Consider the following 14,490-nt stretch of genomic DNA (forward strand, 5'->3'; position numbering starts at 1 on the left):
TCCTTGAGGGGGGGAACAAGGTAGAGAAAAACAGTTGTTCTTGCTGGCTAACAGGCCCTGGTTGTGATCGTGGTTATTCCTTGAGGGGGGAACAAGGTAGAGAAACACAGGAATTAGTTGTTCTTGCTGGCTAACAGGCCCTGGTTGTGATCGTGGTTATTCCTTGAGGGGGAACAAGGTAGAGAAAAACAGTTGTTCTTGCTGGCTAACAGGCCCTGGTTGTGATCGTGGTTATTCCTTGAGGGGGAACAAGGTAGAGAAAAACAGTTGTTCTTGCTGGCTAACAGGCCCTGGTTGTGATCGTGGTTATTCCTTGAGGGGGGACAAGGTAGAGAAACACAGGAATTAGTTGTTCTTGCTGGCTAACAGGCCCTGGTTGTGATCGTGGTTATTCCTTGAGGGGGAACAAGGTAGAGAAACACAGGAATTAGTTGTTCTTGCTGGCTAACAGGCCCTGGTTGTGATCGTGGTTATTCCTTGAGGGGGAACAAGGTAGAGAAACACAGGAATTAGTTGTTCTTGCTGGCTAACAGGCCCTGGTTGTGATCGTGGTTATTCCTTGAGGGGGGGAACAAGGTAGAGAAAAACAGTTGTTCTTGCTGGCTAACAGGCCCTGGTTGTGATCGTGGTTATTCCTTGAGGGGGAACAAGGTAGAGAAAAACAGTTGTTCTTGCTGGCTAACAGGCCCTGGTTGTGATCGTGGTTATTCCTTGAGGGGGGACAAGGTAGAGAAAAACAGTTGTTCTTGCTGGCTAACAGGCCCTGGTTGTGATCGTGGTTATTCCTTGAGGGGGGACAAGGTAGAGAAAAACAGTTGTTCTTGCTGGCTAACAGGCCCTGGTTGTGATCGTGGTTATTCCTTGAGGGGGGGGACAAGGTAGAGAAAAACAGTTGTTCTTGCTGGCTAACAGGCCCTGGTTTGTGATCGTGGTTATTCCTTGAGGGGGGACAAGGTAGAGAAAAACAGTTGTTCTTGCTGGCTAACAGGCCCTGGTTGTGATCGTGGTTATTCCTTGAGGGGGAACAAGGTAGAGAAAAACAGTTGTTCTTGCTGGCTAACAGGCCCTGGTTGTGATCGTGGTTATTCCTTGAGGGGGGACAAGGTAGAGAAAAACAGTTGTTCTTGCTGGCTAACAGGCCCTGGTTGTGATCGTGGTTATTCCTTGAGGGGGGAAGGTAGAGAAAAACAGTTGTTCTTGCTGGCTAACAGGCCCTGGTTGTGATCGTGGTTATTCCTTGAGGGGGGACAAGGTAGAGAAAAACAGTTGTTCTTGCTGGCTAACAGGCCCTGGTTGTGATCGTGGTTATTCCTTGAGGGGGGACAAGGTAGAGAAAAACAGTTGTTCTTGCTGGCTAACAGGCCCTGGTTGTGATCGTGGTTATTCCTTGAGGGGGGACAAGGTAGAGAGAAACAGTTGTTCTTGCTGGCTAACAGGCCCTGGTTGTGATCGTGGTTATTCCTTGAGGGGGGACAAGGTAGAGAAAAACAGTTGTTCTTGCTGGCTAACAGGCCCTGGTTGTGATCGTGGTTATTCCTTGAGGGGGGGACAAGGTAGAGAAAAACAGTTGTTCTTGCTGGCTAACAGGCCCTGGTTGTGATCGTGGCCTCTCTCATTTCTCCCAAGTCTCTCTTTTTTCCATCATCCGTCGTTCGCGCCCTCGTTTAGTCTGTGAAGCGCTGGCACGCTTTCTTCCAGCGACAGGCCGTGCACCACTGCTCCTTGTGCTCCACTCCGTACACCTTACGACACCTTCAGCCTCCTCGTCCCTTCCTACAGGGATGAAACACAACAAACGTGTCAACCTCCCCTCGTCCCTTCCTACAGGGATGAAACACGGAAATCGTGTCAACTCTCCTCGTCCCTTCCTACAGGGATGAAACACAACAAATCGTGTCAACCTCCCCTCGTCCCTTCCTACAGGGATGAAACACAGGAACGTAGTCAACTCTCCCTCGTCCCTTCCTACAGGGATGAAACACAACAACGCCGCCTCCCCTCTGGGCCCCTTCCTACAGGGATGAAACACAACAAATCGTGTGCTCAACCTCCCCTCGTCCCTTCCTACAGGGATGAAACACAACAACCAAGTTTCTGCCTCCCCTCGTCCCTTCCTACAGGGATGAAACACAAACAAACGCCTTCGGCCTCCCCTCGTCCCTTCCTACAGGGATGAAACACAACAACGTGTCGGCCTCCCCTCGTCCCTTCCTACAGGGATGAAACACAAACGTTTCGGCCTCCCCTCGTCCCTTCCTACAGGGATGAAACACAACAAACGTGTCGGCTCCCCTCGTCCCTTCCTACAGGGATGAAACACAACAACGGTCAATCCCCCCCCGTCCCTTCCTACAGGGCTGAAACACCACAAACGCTCGGGGCCTCCCCTCGTCCCTTCCTACAGGGATGAAACACAAGAAACGTTTCGGGCCTCCCCTCGTCCCTTCCTACAGGGATGAAACACAACAAACGTTTCGGCCTCCCCTCGTCCCTTCCTACAGGGATGAAACACAAGAAACGTTTCGGCCTCCCCTCGTCCCTTCCTACAGGGATGAAACACAACAAACGTTTCGGCCTCCCCTCGTCCCTTCCTACAGGGATGAAACACCACCCAGCAAACCAGGAACAGTCCCAGAACATTATGACGTTCTCTTAATCAAATAACAATCAAATAAGTCTGTTTTAATGTCGTTCATAGTAGATGTGATTTAGGTTTAACATAATATTCCCATTGATGTTCACACAATATACATTTAAACTTGTCTTGGAGGTCCCTCGGAAGATTTAGAAAATGTTATATTTGTCACATCTTCTACCGAAGTCGCTTGCCTCTCCTTGTTCGGGCGGTGTCATGCTCGACGCCACCGGTCTTCTAGCCATCATTGATCCTTTTTTCATTTTCCAATTGGTTTTGTCTCGCTCTTCCCACACACCTGTTTTCAATCCCATTCATTACCTGTTGTGTATTTAACCTCATGTCTTTGTCAGAGATTGTTTTATTGTCAGTGTTGTTTATTTGTTGTGGTGGTGCGCGACGGTCCTCGTACCCATGTTTGTTCAGGTCTGTACTGTTTAGTGTTATGGAGCCGGACATTTATTAAAATATTCTCCATTTACTCTCCATTTTGACTCTCCTGCGCCTGACAATATTTAAGTTTAGTTTAATATTACCACAACATTCTCAGCATGTAAATTAAAGAATATTGGAATATATCCCTATTACTGTTCTCACCAGATATAATTGCAATTCGTATTAGAGGACTGTATAGAGCCCCACAGTGGCGGTGTCATAATACCCATAAAAAACCTAGCGGTCAAACAAGGAAATGGTTCCAATAGTTTTTTTCCCCCATTCATTTTTAAAACGTGTCCATTTAAAGCTCTCTAGGACAAGGTGACTTTTATCAATATATTCGGCTCTATTTACTCTCAGATTTTGAAAAAATGCTAATTAGCATCAAAGTAGACAGCATGCAAGACGACAAATCCATGCCAGCTCCTGCACGTCATCTCTAACTGACACCTTCGCTAACAGGTATTGTGTCAATTTAAAACTTGCACAAGACAGTTCACAGAATTGCCAATTTAAAGAAATGTTGACAATTTATTCATTATTAAATTTAGCTAACATTAGATAGTTAATCCAGAATTCTTACCTTTGCCTCGATTCGTCAATCTCATCCAGATCGTAATGGTATTTGTAGTAGCAACATTAGCAGCTAATTAGCATTTAATTTTTCTGAGGTAAATACAGGCAAATATATTGATAAAAGTCACCTTGTCCTAGAGAGATTTACACAGTTATCAATATGTCAAGCCTAAGGTGAGCCTACACGAAACACAGCCCTTATTTTAAGTGTAGTTGTTCCTAGATGTGGGCTGTGTTTCGTGTAGGCTCACCCTGGCGTGACATATTGATAACTGTGTAAATCCCTCTAGGACAAGGTGACTTTTATCAATACACGAAACACAGCCCTTATTTTAAGTGTTTCTATAAAAAAATCCCCCTGTGGGAAAAATGAATGTTGAAAAAAATGATGACAGGCTCGGGAACCAAACATCGCAGGTTCAAACCCCACATGTGCCTGTTGTCAACGCGTCAAGTATAAGAAAACATGGGTGTGTTTGTACCACAAAATGCTCTTCAAATATCCTGCGAATGAAATTAAAACGTGTTCCGTATCGCCTACAATACAGATATCAAACGCAAATCGCCATTAAATTCAATGATGGGATGGGGGATGTAATTCCAATACGTTTTAAGTAGCTACAAATTTGCATGCTGAGAATGTTTGGGTAATATTATGTTAAATTTAAATATAAGAATTTCGAAATGTTCCGAGGACCTCAAAAACAAGGTCAAATGTATATTGTGTGAACATCAATGGAATATTACGTTAAACCTAAATCTGCGATGAAAGTAATGAAAACTTACTTATTTCATTATTACAACATTAAAGGAATGTCCTGTACCAACCTAACTTAAACATTGTATGAATGTCGTCACTATTGAGAAACATATCTCTTGTAATGTATCCACACTGTTCCCACTGCCTCATCAAATATTCTGGGAACCTTTAAAGAACTCAGAAAGGCAGTTCTGTCAACAATCTTGCAACATCAAAGGAATGTTTTTTTTTACACCCTGATACAAATATGATCTTAATGTCAGCACAGCTGGACTGTTTTGGTGTTTTGGGGAATCTATTTCTCGTCCTAAACTCCACAATGTTCTACACAACTTAAATAAATGTTTTCGGGACTTTTAAAGAACTTAAAAAAAAAAATGTGTTCTGGGAATGTTCTAACAATATCAGGTAAATGTTTCTTTTTTGCAACCTAAAATAAACATTATAGAATTATCCACACAACTGGACAGTTTTTGTGTTTTTGGGAACATATCATTCTTGATGCCCCCAAAAAGTTTCCACAACCTAATGAAACATTCTGAGAACCTTTAAAGAACAGATTAAATGTGTTCTCGGAGCGTTCTTACAACATCAGGTTCTATACAAACATTCTGAGAACCGTTAAAGAACAGATTAAATGTGTTCTCGGAGCGTTCTTACAACATCAGGTTCTATACAAACATTCTGAGAACCGTTAAAGAACAGATTAAATGTGTTCTCGGAGCGTTCTTACAACATCAGGTTCTATACAAACATTCTGAGCTTTAAAGAACAGATTAAATGTGTTCTCGGAGCGTTCTTACAACATCAGGTTCTATACAAACATTCTGAGAACCTTTAAAGAACAGATTAAATGTGTTCTAGGAACGTTCTTACAACATCAGGTTCTATACAAACATTTTATAATTATCACTACGACGAGACAGTTTTTTTGTGTTATGAGAACATTTCCCCGCGACCTAACAAATGTTCTGGGAATCTTCACAGAACCAATTTTGGTTTTCTGGGAAGACACAATCAAGAGATAATTGTAAACCCAATACATACAGTATGGTGAAAGAAAAGGAATATGATCTACCAGTACAAGAGAAAAGACCGTGTAAGAGAGAATACGATTAGAGAGACACATTCTCCTTCATGTTTCTTATCTAGCTAACTAATCATGCCCTCTCGTCCCATTGGGAGAGGTGTGGAGTGTACAGACAGAGATAGAAGAAAAAGATAGAGGGGCTATAAGAGAGGAGAGATAGTTGAGACAGAGGGGAGAGAAGAGATAGTTGAGACAGAGGAGAGATAGTTGAGACAGAGGGGAGAGGAGAGATAGTTGAGAAAGAGGGGAGAGGATAGATAGTTGAGATAGAGGAGAGATAGTTGAGACAGAGGAGAGAGGAGAGATAGTTGAGACAGAGGGGAGAGGAGAGATAGTTGAGACAGAGGGGAGAGGAGAGATAGTTGAGACAGAGAGAGAGGAGACGATAGTTGAGACAGAGGGGAGAGGAGAGATAGTTGAGACAGAGGGAGAGGAGAGATAGTTGAGACGGGGGAGAGGAGAGATAGTTGACACAGGGGGAGAGGAGAGATAGTTGAGACAGAGGGAGAGGAGAGATAGTTGAGACAGAGGGAGAGGAGAGATAGTTGAGACAGAGGAGAGATAGTTGAGACAGAGGAGAGAGGAGAGATAGTTGAGACAGAGGAGAGAGGAGACGTAGTTGAGACAGAGGGGAGAGGAGAGATAGTTGAGACAGAGGGGAGAGGAGAGATAGTTGAGACGGGGGAGAGGAGAGATAGTTGACACAGGGATGAGAGGAGAGATAGTTGAGACAGGGGGAGAGGAGAGATAGTTGAGACAGAGGGGAGAGGAGAGATAGTTGAGACAGAGGAGAGATAGTTGAGACAGAGGAGAGATAGTTGAGACAGAGGGGAGAGGAGAGATAGTTGAGACCGAGGAGAGATAGTTGAGACAGAGGAGAGATAGTTGAGACAGAGGAAAGATAGTTGAGACAGAGGAGAGATAGTTGAGACAGAGGTGAGATAGTTGAGACAGAGGGGAGAGGAGAAGAGAGGGGAGGCTAAATGGTGCTTAACTAAAGAAGAGGAGCGAGGAGAAGACAAGAGAGAGGAGAGAGAGAAGAGAGGGTACACGGTGAGTACCTGAAGGAGCATTGAGCGCGTGACGGAGAGGCTGCTCTCATGGTGGTTAGCCTGTTGGTGGCGCTGTTCTGTTGAAGCCACTGTTCTCCCACACTCACAGACCTGCAGCGACCCCTCACCACCTGTAGTGGACAAAAGATAGGAAGCAGGTGGAGGGGAGGAGATGAGGGAGGGAGGGAGGGAGGGGAATACTTAGATAAGTATGGCATCTCTTGTATTAAGAAATCATTAAATAGTCACAATTAATATCACATCCAGCTGTTGTCCTAGTGGTGCTCTGCTGGAGATAGGTATCAGGAGATAAATACCAGGAGATAATACAGGGAGATAGGTACCAGGAGATAGGTACCAGAGATAGATACCAGGAGATAGATATCAGGAGATAGATACCAGGGAGATAGGTATCAGGAGATAGATACCAGGAGATAGATACCAGAGATAGATACCAGGAGATAGATATCAGGAGATAGATACCAGGAGATAGATACCAGGAGATAGATACCAGGAGATAGATACCAGGAGATAGATATCAGGAGATAGATACCAGGAGATAGGTATCAGGAGATAGATACCAGGAGATAGATACCAGGAGATAGGTACCAGGGAGATAGATATCAGAGATAAATACCAGGAGATAGATATCAGGAGATAGATACCAGGAGATAGATACCAGGAGATAGATACCCAGGAGATAAATATCAGGAGATAAATACCAGGAGATAGATACCAGGAGATAGATACCAGGAGATAGATACTAGGAGATAGATACCAGGAGATAGATACCAGGAGATAAATATCAGGAGATAGGTACCAGGAGATAGATACCAGGAGATAGATACCAGGAGATAGATATCAGGAGATAGATACCAGGAGATAGATACCAGAGATAGATACCAGAGATAGGATACCAGGAGATAAATATCAGGAGATAGGTACCAGGAGATAGATACCAGAGGATAGATACCAGGAGATAGATATCAGGAGATAGATACCAGGAGATAGATACCAGGAGATAGATACCAGGAGATAGGTACCAGGAGATAGATATCAGGAGATAGATACCCACCCATATTCCCATTCTGGAAAGACCTGGAAGGAGAGTTGTGTGACTGGGGTTGAGGCTAATGAGGAGGAGGAGAGAGTTGTGGTGATCAGTTGAGGCTAACGAGGAGGAGGAGAGAGCAGACGCACTGAGAGTTGTGGTGACTGGGGTTGAGGCTAACGAGGAGGAGGAGAGAGCAGACGACCTGAGAGTTGTGGTGACTGGGGTTGAGGCTAACGAGAAGGAGGAGAGAGCAGACGGACCTGGGGAGTTGTAAGTGACTGGGGTTGAGGCTAACGAGGGAGGAGGAGGAGAGCAGACGTACCTGAGAGTTGTGGTGACTGGGGTTGAGGCTAACGAGGAGGAGGAGAGAGCAGACGACCTGAGAGTTGTGGTGACTGGGGTTGAGGCTAACGAGGAGGAGGAGAGCAGACGTACCTGAGTTGTGGTGACTGGGGCTGGAGGCTAACCAGGAGGAGGAGAGAGCAGACGTACCTGAGAGTTGTGGTGACTGGGGTTGAGGCTAACGAGGAGGAGGAGAGAGCAGGACGTACCTGGAGAGTTGTGGTGACTGGGGTTGAGGCTAACGAGGAGGAGAAGAGAGCAGACGTACCTGAGAGTTGTGGTGACTGGGGTTGAGGCTAACGAGGAGGAGGAGAGAGCAGACGTACCTGAGAGTTGTGGTGACTGGGGTTGAGGCTAACGAGGAGGAGGAGAGAGCAGACGACCTGGAGAGTTGTGGTGACTGGGGTTGGAGGCTAACGAGGAGGAGGAGAGAGCAGGGACGCACTGAGAGTTGTGGTGACTGGGGTTGAGGCTAACGAGGAGGAGGAGGAGAGCAGATGACCTGAGAGTTGTGGTGACTGGGGCTGAGGCCAACGAGAGTGAGGAGAGAGCAGACGTACCTGAGAGTTGTGGTGACTGGGGTTGAGGCTAACGAGGAGGAGGAGGAGAGCAGACGTACCTGGAGAGTTGTGGTGACTGTGCTGGTTAGAGACGGTGAGAGGGGGAGGGGTCCAACAACAGGGGGGCGGAGTTGTGACAGGACACCGTCACCTGAGGGAGTGCAGGCCTGGCAGAGAGGAAGACAACGTCAGACCAGACGCCTCTCAAACTCTCACATTTCTTTCACAGCCATTCTAGTCAAAACTTCACCCTTTCAAGATGCCTTGCTGTAGTTTCTAAACCCATAATAATAGATTTCAACAAGGCAACATCACTGCCATAAAAGACAAGTTATTTAAAAATAATGTAAACAGAGGAGTACTGAAACTCTGCCAGTCAGATCGACCCAGAGGTGCCAATTGTTACTGAGTGTGAATATTCCGGTTGAATAAATCAACCTACCTGATACGGGTGATCTGTCTGCCAAAATGAACTGGGGCAGACTGGGCTTGGAGAGGGCTGGGCTGGGAGCTGACCCTGGGGTTGACCCTGTGCCTGAGCTGGGCCTGGAGCTGCCTGACCCTGAGGGTGAGGACGAGGGTGAGGAGGGGGATCTGCAGACAGGAACCTGGACCAGGACCAGGGTCTGGAGGGGAGCCACAGGATGCCCATGGGACGTGAGAGGACAAGGCCGGGACGAGGGCTGGTGGAGCTTTGCAGGAGAACTTAGTGTAGAAATCCTCCCTCTGTGGACTGCTCCGATCCGCTGCTGTGTGTGTGTATGTAGGGTTGGTGTGTGTTTGTGTGTTCGTGCGTGCATACGCGCGTGTGTGTGTAGGGTTGTGGTGTGTGTTTGTGTGTTCGTGCGTGCATACGTGTGTGTGTGTGTAGGGTTGTGGTGTGTGTTCGTGCGTGCATACGTGCGTGTGTATGAATTTTGGAAGAGATAGACAAAGGAGAGAGAGTGTTAACGATGTCATTTTTTTCGGAGTTAATACCGCTGTCTGAGAAGAGATCTCACCCCAGGTGCATCACACGGACATGTCTCTTCATACCAACTGAAGACGTGAGCACCTTGCCACAGCTGGGCCACAGACACCTGTACGCTCCTTCTGAAAGAACTCTGTGATCAGAGAAAAGAGAGAGAGAGAGAGAGAGAGAGAGAGAGAGAGAGAGAGAGAGAGAGAGAGAGAGAGAGAGAGAGAATGAGAGATGTATGTATGTATTTTCATATTGTAAATATCCAAAGTAAGCGTTTGGCAATATGTACATTGTTACATCATGCCAATAAAGCAAATTGAATTTAATTGTAAAAGTTGAGAGAGAGAGAGAGAGAGAGAGAGCAGAGAGAGAGAGAGACAGAGAGAGAGAGAGAGAGAGAGAGACAGAGAGAGAGAGACGAGAGAGAGAGACAGAGAGAGAGACAGAGAGAGACAGAGAGAGACAGAGAGAGACAGACGAGAGAGAGAGAGACAGAGAGAGACAGAGAGAGAGACAGAGAAAGAGACAGAGAGAGAGAGACAGAGAAAGAGACAGAGAGAGAGAGACAGAGAAAGAGGCAGAGAGAGAGAGACAGACAGAGAGACAGAGAGAGAGACAGAGAGAGACAGAGAGACAGAGAGAGACAGAGAGAGAGAAGAGAGAGAGACAGAGAGAGACAGAGAGAGAGAGAGAGAGACAGAGAGAGAAAGAGAGAGAGAGAGACAGAGAGAGACACAGAGAGACAGAGAGAGAGAGAGAGAGAGAGAGAGAGAGAGAGACAGAGAGAGAGAGAGAGAGAGTGAGAGAGGAAAATAGAGTATAGGTGAGTGATTTTTAGGTTATTAAACAACAAATTGGCTGGCTAGCTATCTGGCTGGCTGACTGACTGACTGGCTGGCTGACTGGCTGGCTGACAGGTGTGGGTAGTGTGGGTAGTGACTATGGAATATTAGGGTTCTGTATTGATCTGACCCAGTGTGGGTAGTGACTATGGAATATTAGGGTTCTGTATTGATCTGCCCAGTGTGGGTAGTGACTATGGAATATTAGGGTTCTGTATTGAACTACCCAGTGTGGGTAGTGACTATGGAATATTAGGGTTCTGTATTGATCTACCCAGTGTGGGTAGTGACTATGGAATATTAGGGTTCTGTATTGATCTACCCAGTGTGGGTAGTGACTATGGAATATTAGGGTTCTGTATTGATCTACCCAGTGTTGGTAGTGACTATGGAATATTAGGGTTCTGTATTGATCTACCCAGTGTGGGTAGTGGCTATGGAATATTAGGGTTCTGTATTGATCTACCCAGTGTGGGTAGTGACTATGGAATATTAGGGGTTCTGTATTGAACTACCCAGTGTGGGTAGTGACTATGGAATATTAGGGTTCTGTATTGATGTCTACCCAGTGTGGGTAGTGACTATGGAATATTAGGGTTCTGTATTGATCTACCCAGTGTGGGTAGTGACTATGGAATATTAGGGTTCTGTATTGATCTACCCAGTGTGGGTAGTGACTATGGAATATTAGGGTTCTGTATTGATGTCTACCCAGTGTGGGTAGTGACTATGGAATATTAGGGGTTCTGTATTGATGTCTACCCAGTGTGGGTAGTGACTATGGAATATTAGGGTTCTGTATTGATGTCTACCCAGTGTGGGTAGTGACTATGGAATATTAGGGTTCTGTATTGATGTCTACCCAGTGTGGGTAGTGACTATGGAATATTAGGGTTCTGTATTGAACTACCCAGTGTGGGTAGTGACTATGGAATATTAGGGTTCTGTATTGATGTCTACCCAGTGTGGGTAGTGACTATGGAATATTAGGGTTCTGTATTGATGTCTACCCAGTGTGGGTAGTGACTATGGAATATTTGACATGTTTTGGCAACTGAATGTTTACTATTTTTGGCATGTAATGTAAAAAAATATTAGAAATCGAAACCAAATATTGTGATTATTTTTTAATACCAAACCAAAACCGAACCAGTCCCAAAAAGCACTTATCTCTCAGCACTAAAATAGAGATTGAAAATGAACGGAAGGAGAAGTGACAGTTTTTAAAACACCAGACTTGCACAACGATTCTTCAACTCCTTCTTTCTCTCTCTAATGCCATGGCGACAGTCTCCTCCCCCCTCACCTTTGACCTCTTGGCTACATTTAGCTCCACACCCTGCTCCAGCTCCGTGTGCAGTCCTTCGTCGGGGCTGCTGTCCATCTCGATGACGGACAGGGACAGGGCGGGACTAACGTTGTCGTGGTCCCAGCTCCAGTAGCCACTGCTGCCGCTGTCTGACAGATCCCCACCCCCACACTCCATGTCTCCGCCCCCACACTCCATGTCTCCGCCCCCACACTCCATGTCTCCGCCCCCTGATGATGAACCTAGAGGGAAACAGCATGGTGGTCAGTATAGTTACTATATAACCATGTTAGAGAGACAGCATGGTGGTCAGTATAGTTACTATATAACCATGTTAGAGAGACAGCATGGTGGTCAGTATAGTTACTATATAACCATGTTAGAGAGACAGCATGGTGGCCAGTATAGTTACTATATAACCATGTTAGAGAGACAGCATGGTGGCCAGTATAGTTACTATATAACCATGTTAGAGAGACAGCATGGTGGCCAGTATAGTTACTATATAACCATGTTAGAGAGACAGCATGGTGGTCAGTATAGTTACTATATAACCATGTTAGAGACACAGCATGGTGGCCAGTATAGTTACTATATAACCATGTTAGAGAGACAGCATGGTGGCCAGTATAGTTACTATATAACCATGTTAGAGACACAGCATGGTGGCCAGTATAGTTACTATATAACCATGTTAGAGAGACAGCATGGTGGTCAGTCTAGTTACTATATAACCATGTTAGAGAGACAGCATGGTGGCCAGTATAGTTACTATATAACCATGTTAGAGAGACAGCATGGTGGCCAGTCTAGTTACTATATAACCATGTTAGAGAGACAGCATGGTGGTCAGTCTAGTTACTATATAACCATGTTAGAGAGACAGCATGGTGGTCAGTCTAGTTACTATATAACCATGTTAGAGAGAGAGGAGAGAGGAGGGAAGCTTCTGTTGCTGGTTCCTGTCTAGCCGTGTAGTTGAATTGTCCCAGAACTAACACACCTGATTCAACTGTCAAATATCACGCCCTCAACTATCAAGCCTTCGACAATCAATCCGTCAACTATCAAGAGAGAGAGAGAGAGAGAGAGAGAGAGAGAGAGAGAGAGAGAGCAGAGAGAGACAGAGAGAGACAGAGAGAGAGAGAGAGAGAGGCAGAGAGAGACAGAGAGAGACAAAGAGAGAGACAGAGAGACAGAGAGAGAGACAGAGAGAGACAGAGAGAGACAAAGAGAGACAGAGAGAGACACAGAGAGACAGAGAGAGACAGAGAGAGACAAAGAGAGAGACAGAGAGAGAGCCGGATCAGCTTAATTGACTAATTTACCTGGTACAGGGTCATTCTGACCCTGAGGAGAGCTCTGGACCACAGGGCTGCAGGACATACTGGTCAGAACCATGGCTGCCATGATCTCATCCATCTCCACCGACCCTGGGCTCCGGAAACTGAGTCGAGGGGGACAGTGATTACAACATGGATTTATCTTGGAGCAACCACAAACTCCACCTAAACAGACAACCCAAAAGAAGATTCTAGGCTCTGGAAATCGAGGACAACATGGAAAAGGTGTTGGGGTTTATTTGGGGCTTTGAGTGATGTATGATGGTGCCCCAGATGTCTCTCCACGTTACAGAGACAAGTCAACGAGGAGGAGCAGGTGAATAACTGAGAATCCATTGAGGAGTACCAAGATTACAGTTGACGTTGTAAGTTGAAGGTCAGCTTTAGGCTGAATGACGCCCACATATATATACACAGTGCCTTGAGGATGTATTCGGCCCCCTTGAACTTTGCGACCTTTTGCCACATTTCAGGCTTCAAACATAAAGATATAAAACTGTATTTTTTGTGAAGAATCAACAACAAGTGGGACACAATCATGAAGTGGAACGACATTTATTGGATATTTCAAACTTTCTTAACAAATCAAAAACTGAAAAATTGGGCGTGCAAAATTATTCAGCCCCCTTAAGTTAATACTTTGTAGCGCCACCTTTTGCTGCGATGACAGCTGTAAGTCGCTTGGGGTATGTCTCTATCAGTTTTGCACATCGAGAGACTGACATTTTTTCCCATTCCTCCTTGCAAAACAGCTCGAGCTCAGAGAGGTTGGATGGAGAGCATTTGTGAACAGCAGTTTTCAGTTCTTTCCACAGATTCTCGATTGGATTCAGGTCTGGACTTTGACTTGGCCATTCTAACACCTGGATATGTTTATTTTTGAACCATTCCATTGTAGATTTTGCTTTATGTTTTGGATCATTGTCTTGTTGGAAGACAAATCTCCGTCCCAGTCTCAGGTCTTTTGCAGACTCCATCAGGTTTTCTTCCAGAATGGTCCTGTATTTGGCTCCATCCATCTTCCCATCAATTTTAACCATCTTCCCTGTCCCTGCTGAAGAAAAGCAGGCCCAAACTATGATGCTGCCACCACCATGTTTGACAGTGGGGATGGTATGTTCAGCGTGATGAGCTGTGTTGCTTTTACGCCAAACATAACGTTTTGCATTGTTGCCAAAAAGTTCAATTTTGGTTTCATCTGACCAGAGCACCTTCTTCCACATGTTTGGTGTGTCTCCCAGGTGGCTTGTGGCAAACTTTAAACAACACTTTTTATGGATATCTTTAAGAAATGGCTTTCTTCTTGCCACTCTTCCATAAAGACCAGATTTGTGCAATATACTGTTGTTGTCCTATGGACAGAGTCTCCCACCTCAGCTGTAGATCTCTGCAGTTCATCCAGAGTGATCATGGGCCTCTTGGCTGCATCTCTGCTCAGTCTTCTCCTTGTATGAGCTGAAAGTTTAGAGGGACGGCCAGGTCTTGGTAGATTTGCAGTGGTCTGATACTCCTTCCATTTCAATATTAT

The 14,490-nt window shown here is 45.5% G+C and overlaps 1 pseudogene; it reads right to left on the bottom strand.

The window, feature by feature from the left end:
- Positions 1 to 1,456: 1,456 nt before the first annotated feature.
- LOC135530865 (zinc finger protein 395-like) lies at positions 1,457 to 13,430 on the bottom strand (annotated as a pseudogene).
- Positions 13,431 to 14,490: the final 1,060 nt, after the last annotated feature.

The sequence above is a fragment of the Oncorhynchus masou genome, unplaced genomic scaffold (genome assembly GCF_036934945.1).
Source record: "Oncorhynchus masou masou isolate Uvic2021 unplaced genomic scaffold, UVic_Omas_1.1 unplaced_scaffold_1443, whole genome shotgun sequence".
Taxonomy (NCBI): Eukaryota; Metazoa; Chordata; class Actinopteri; order Salmoniformes; family Salmonidae; genus Oncorhynchus; species Oncorhynchus masou.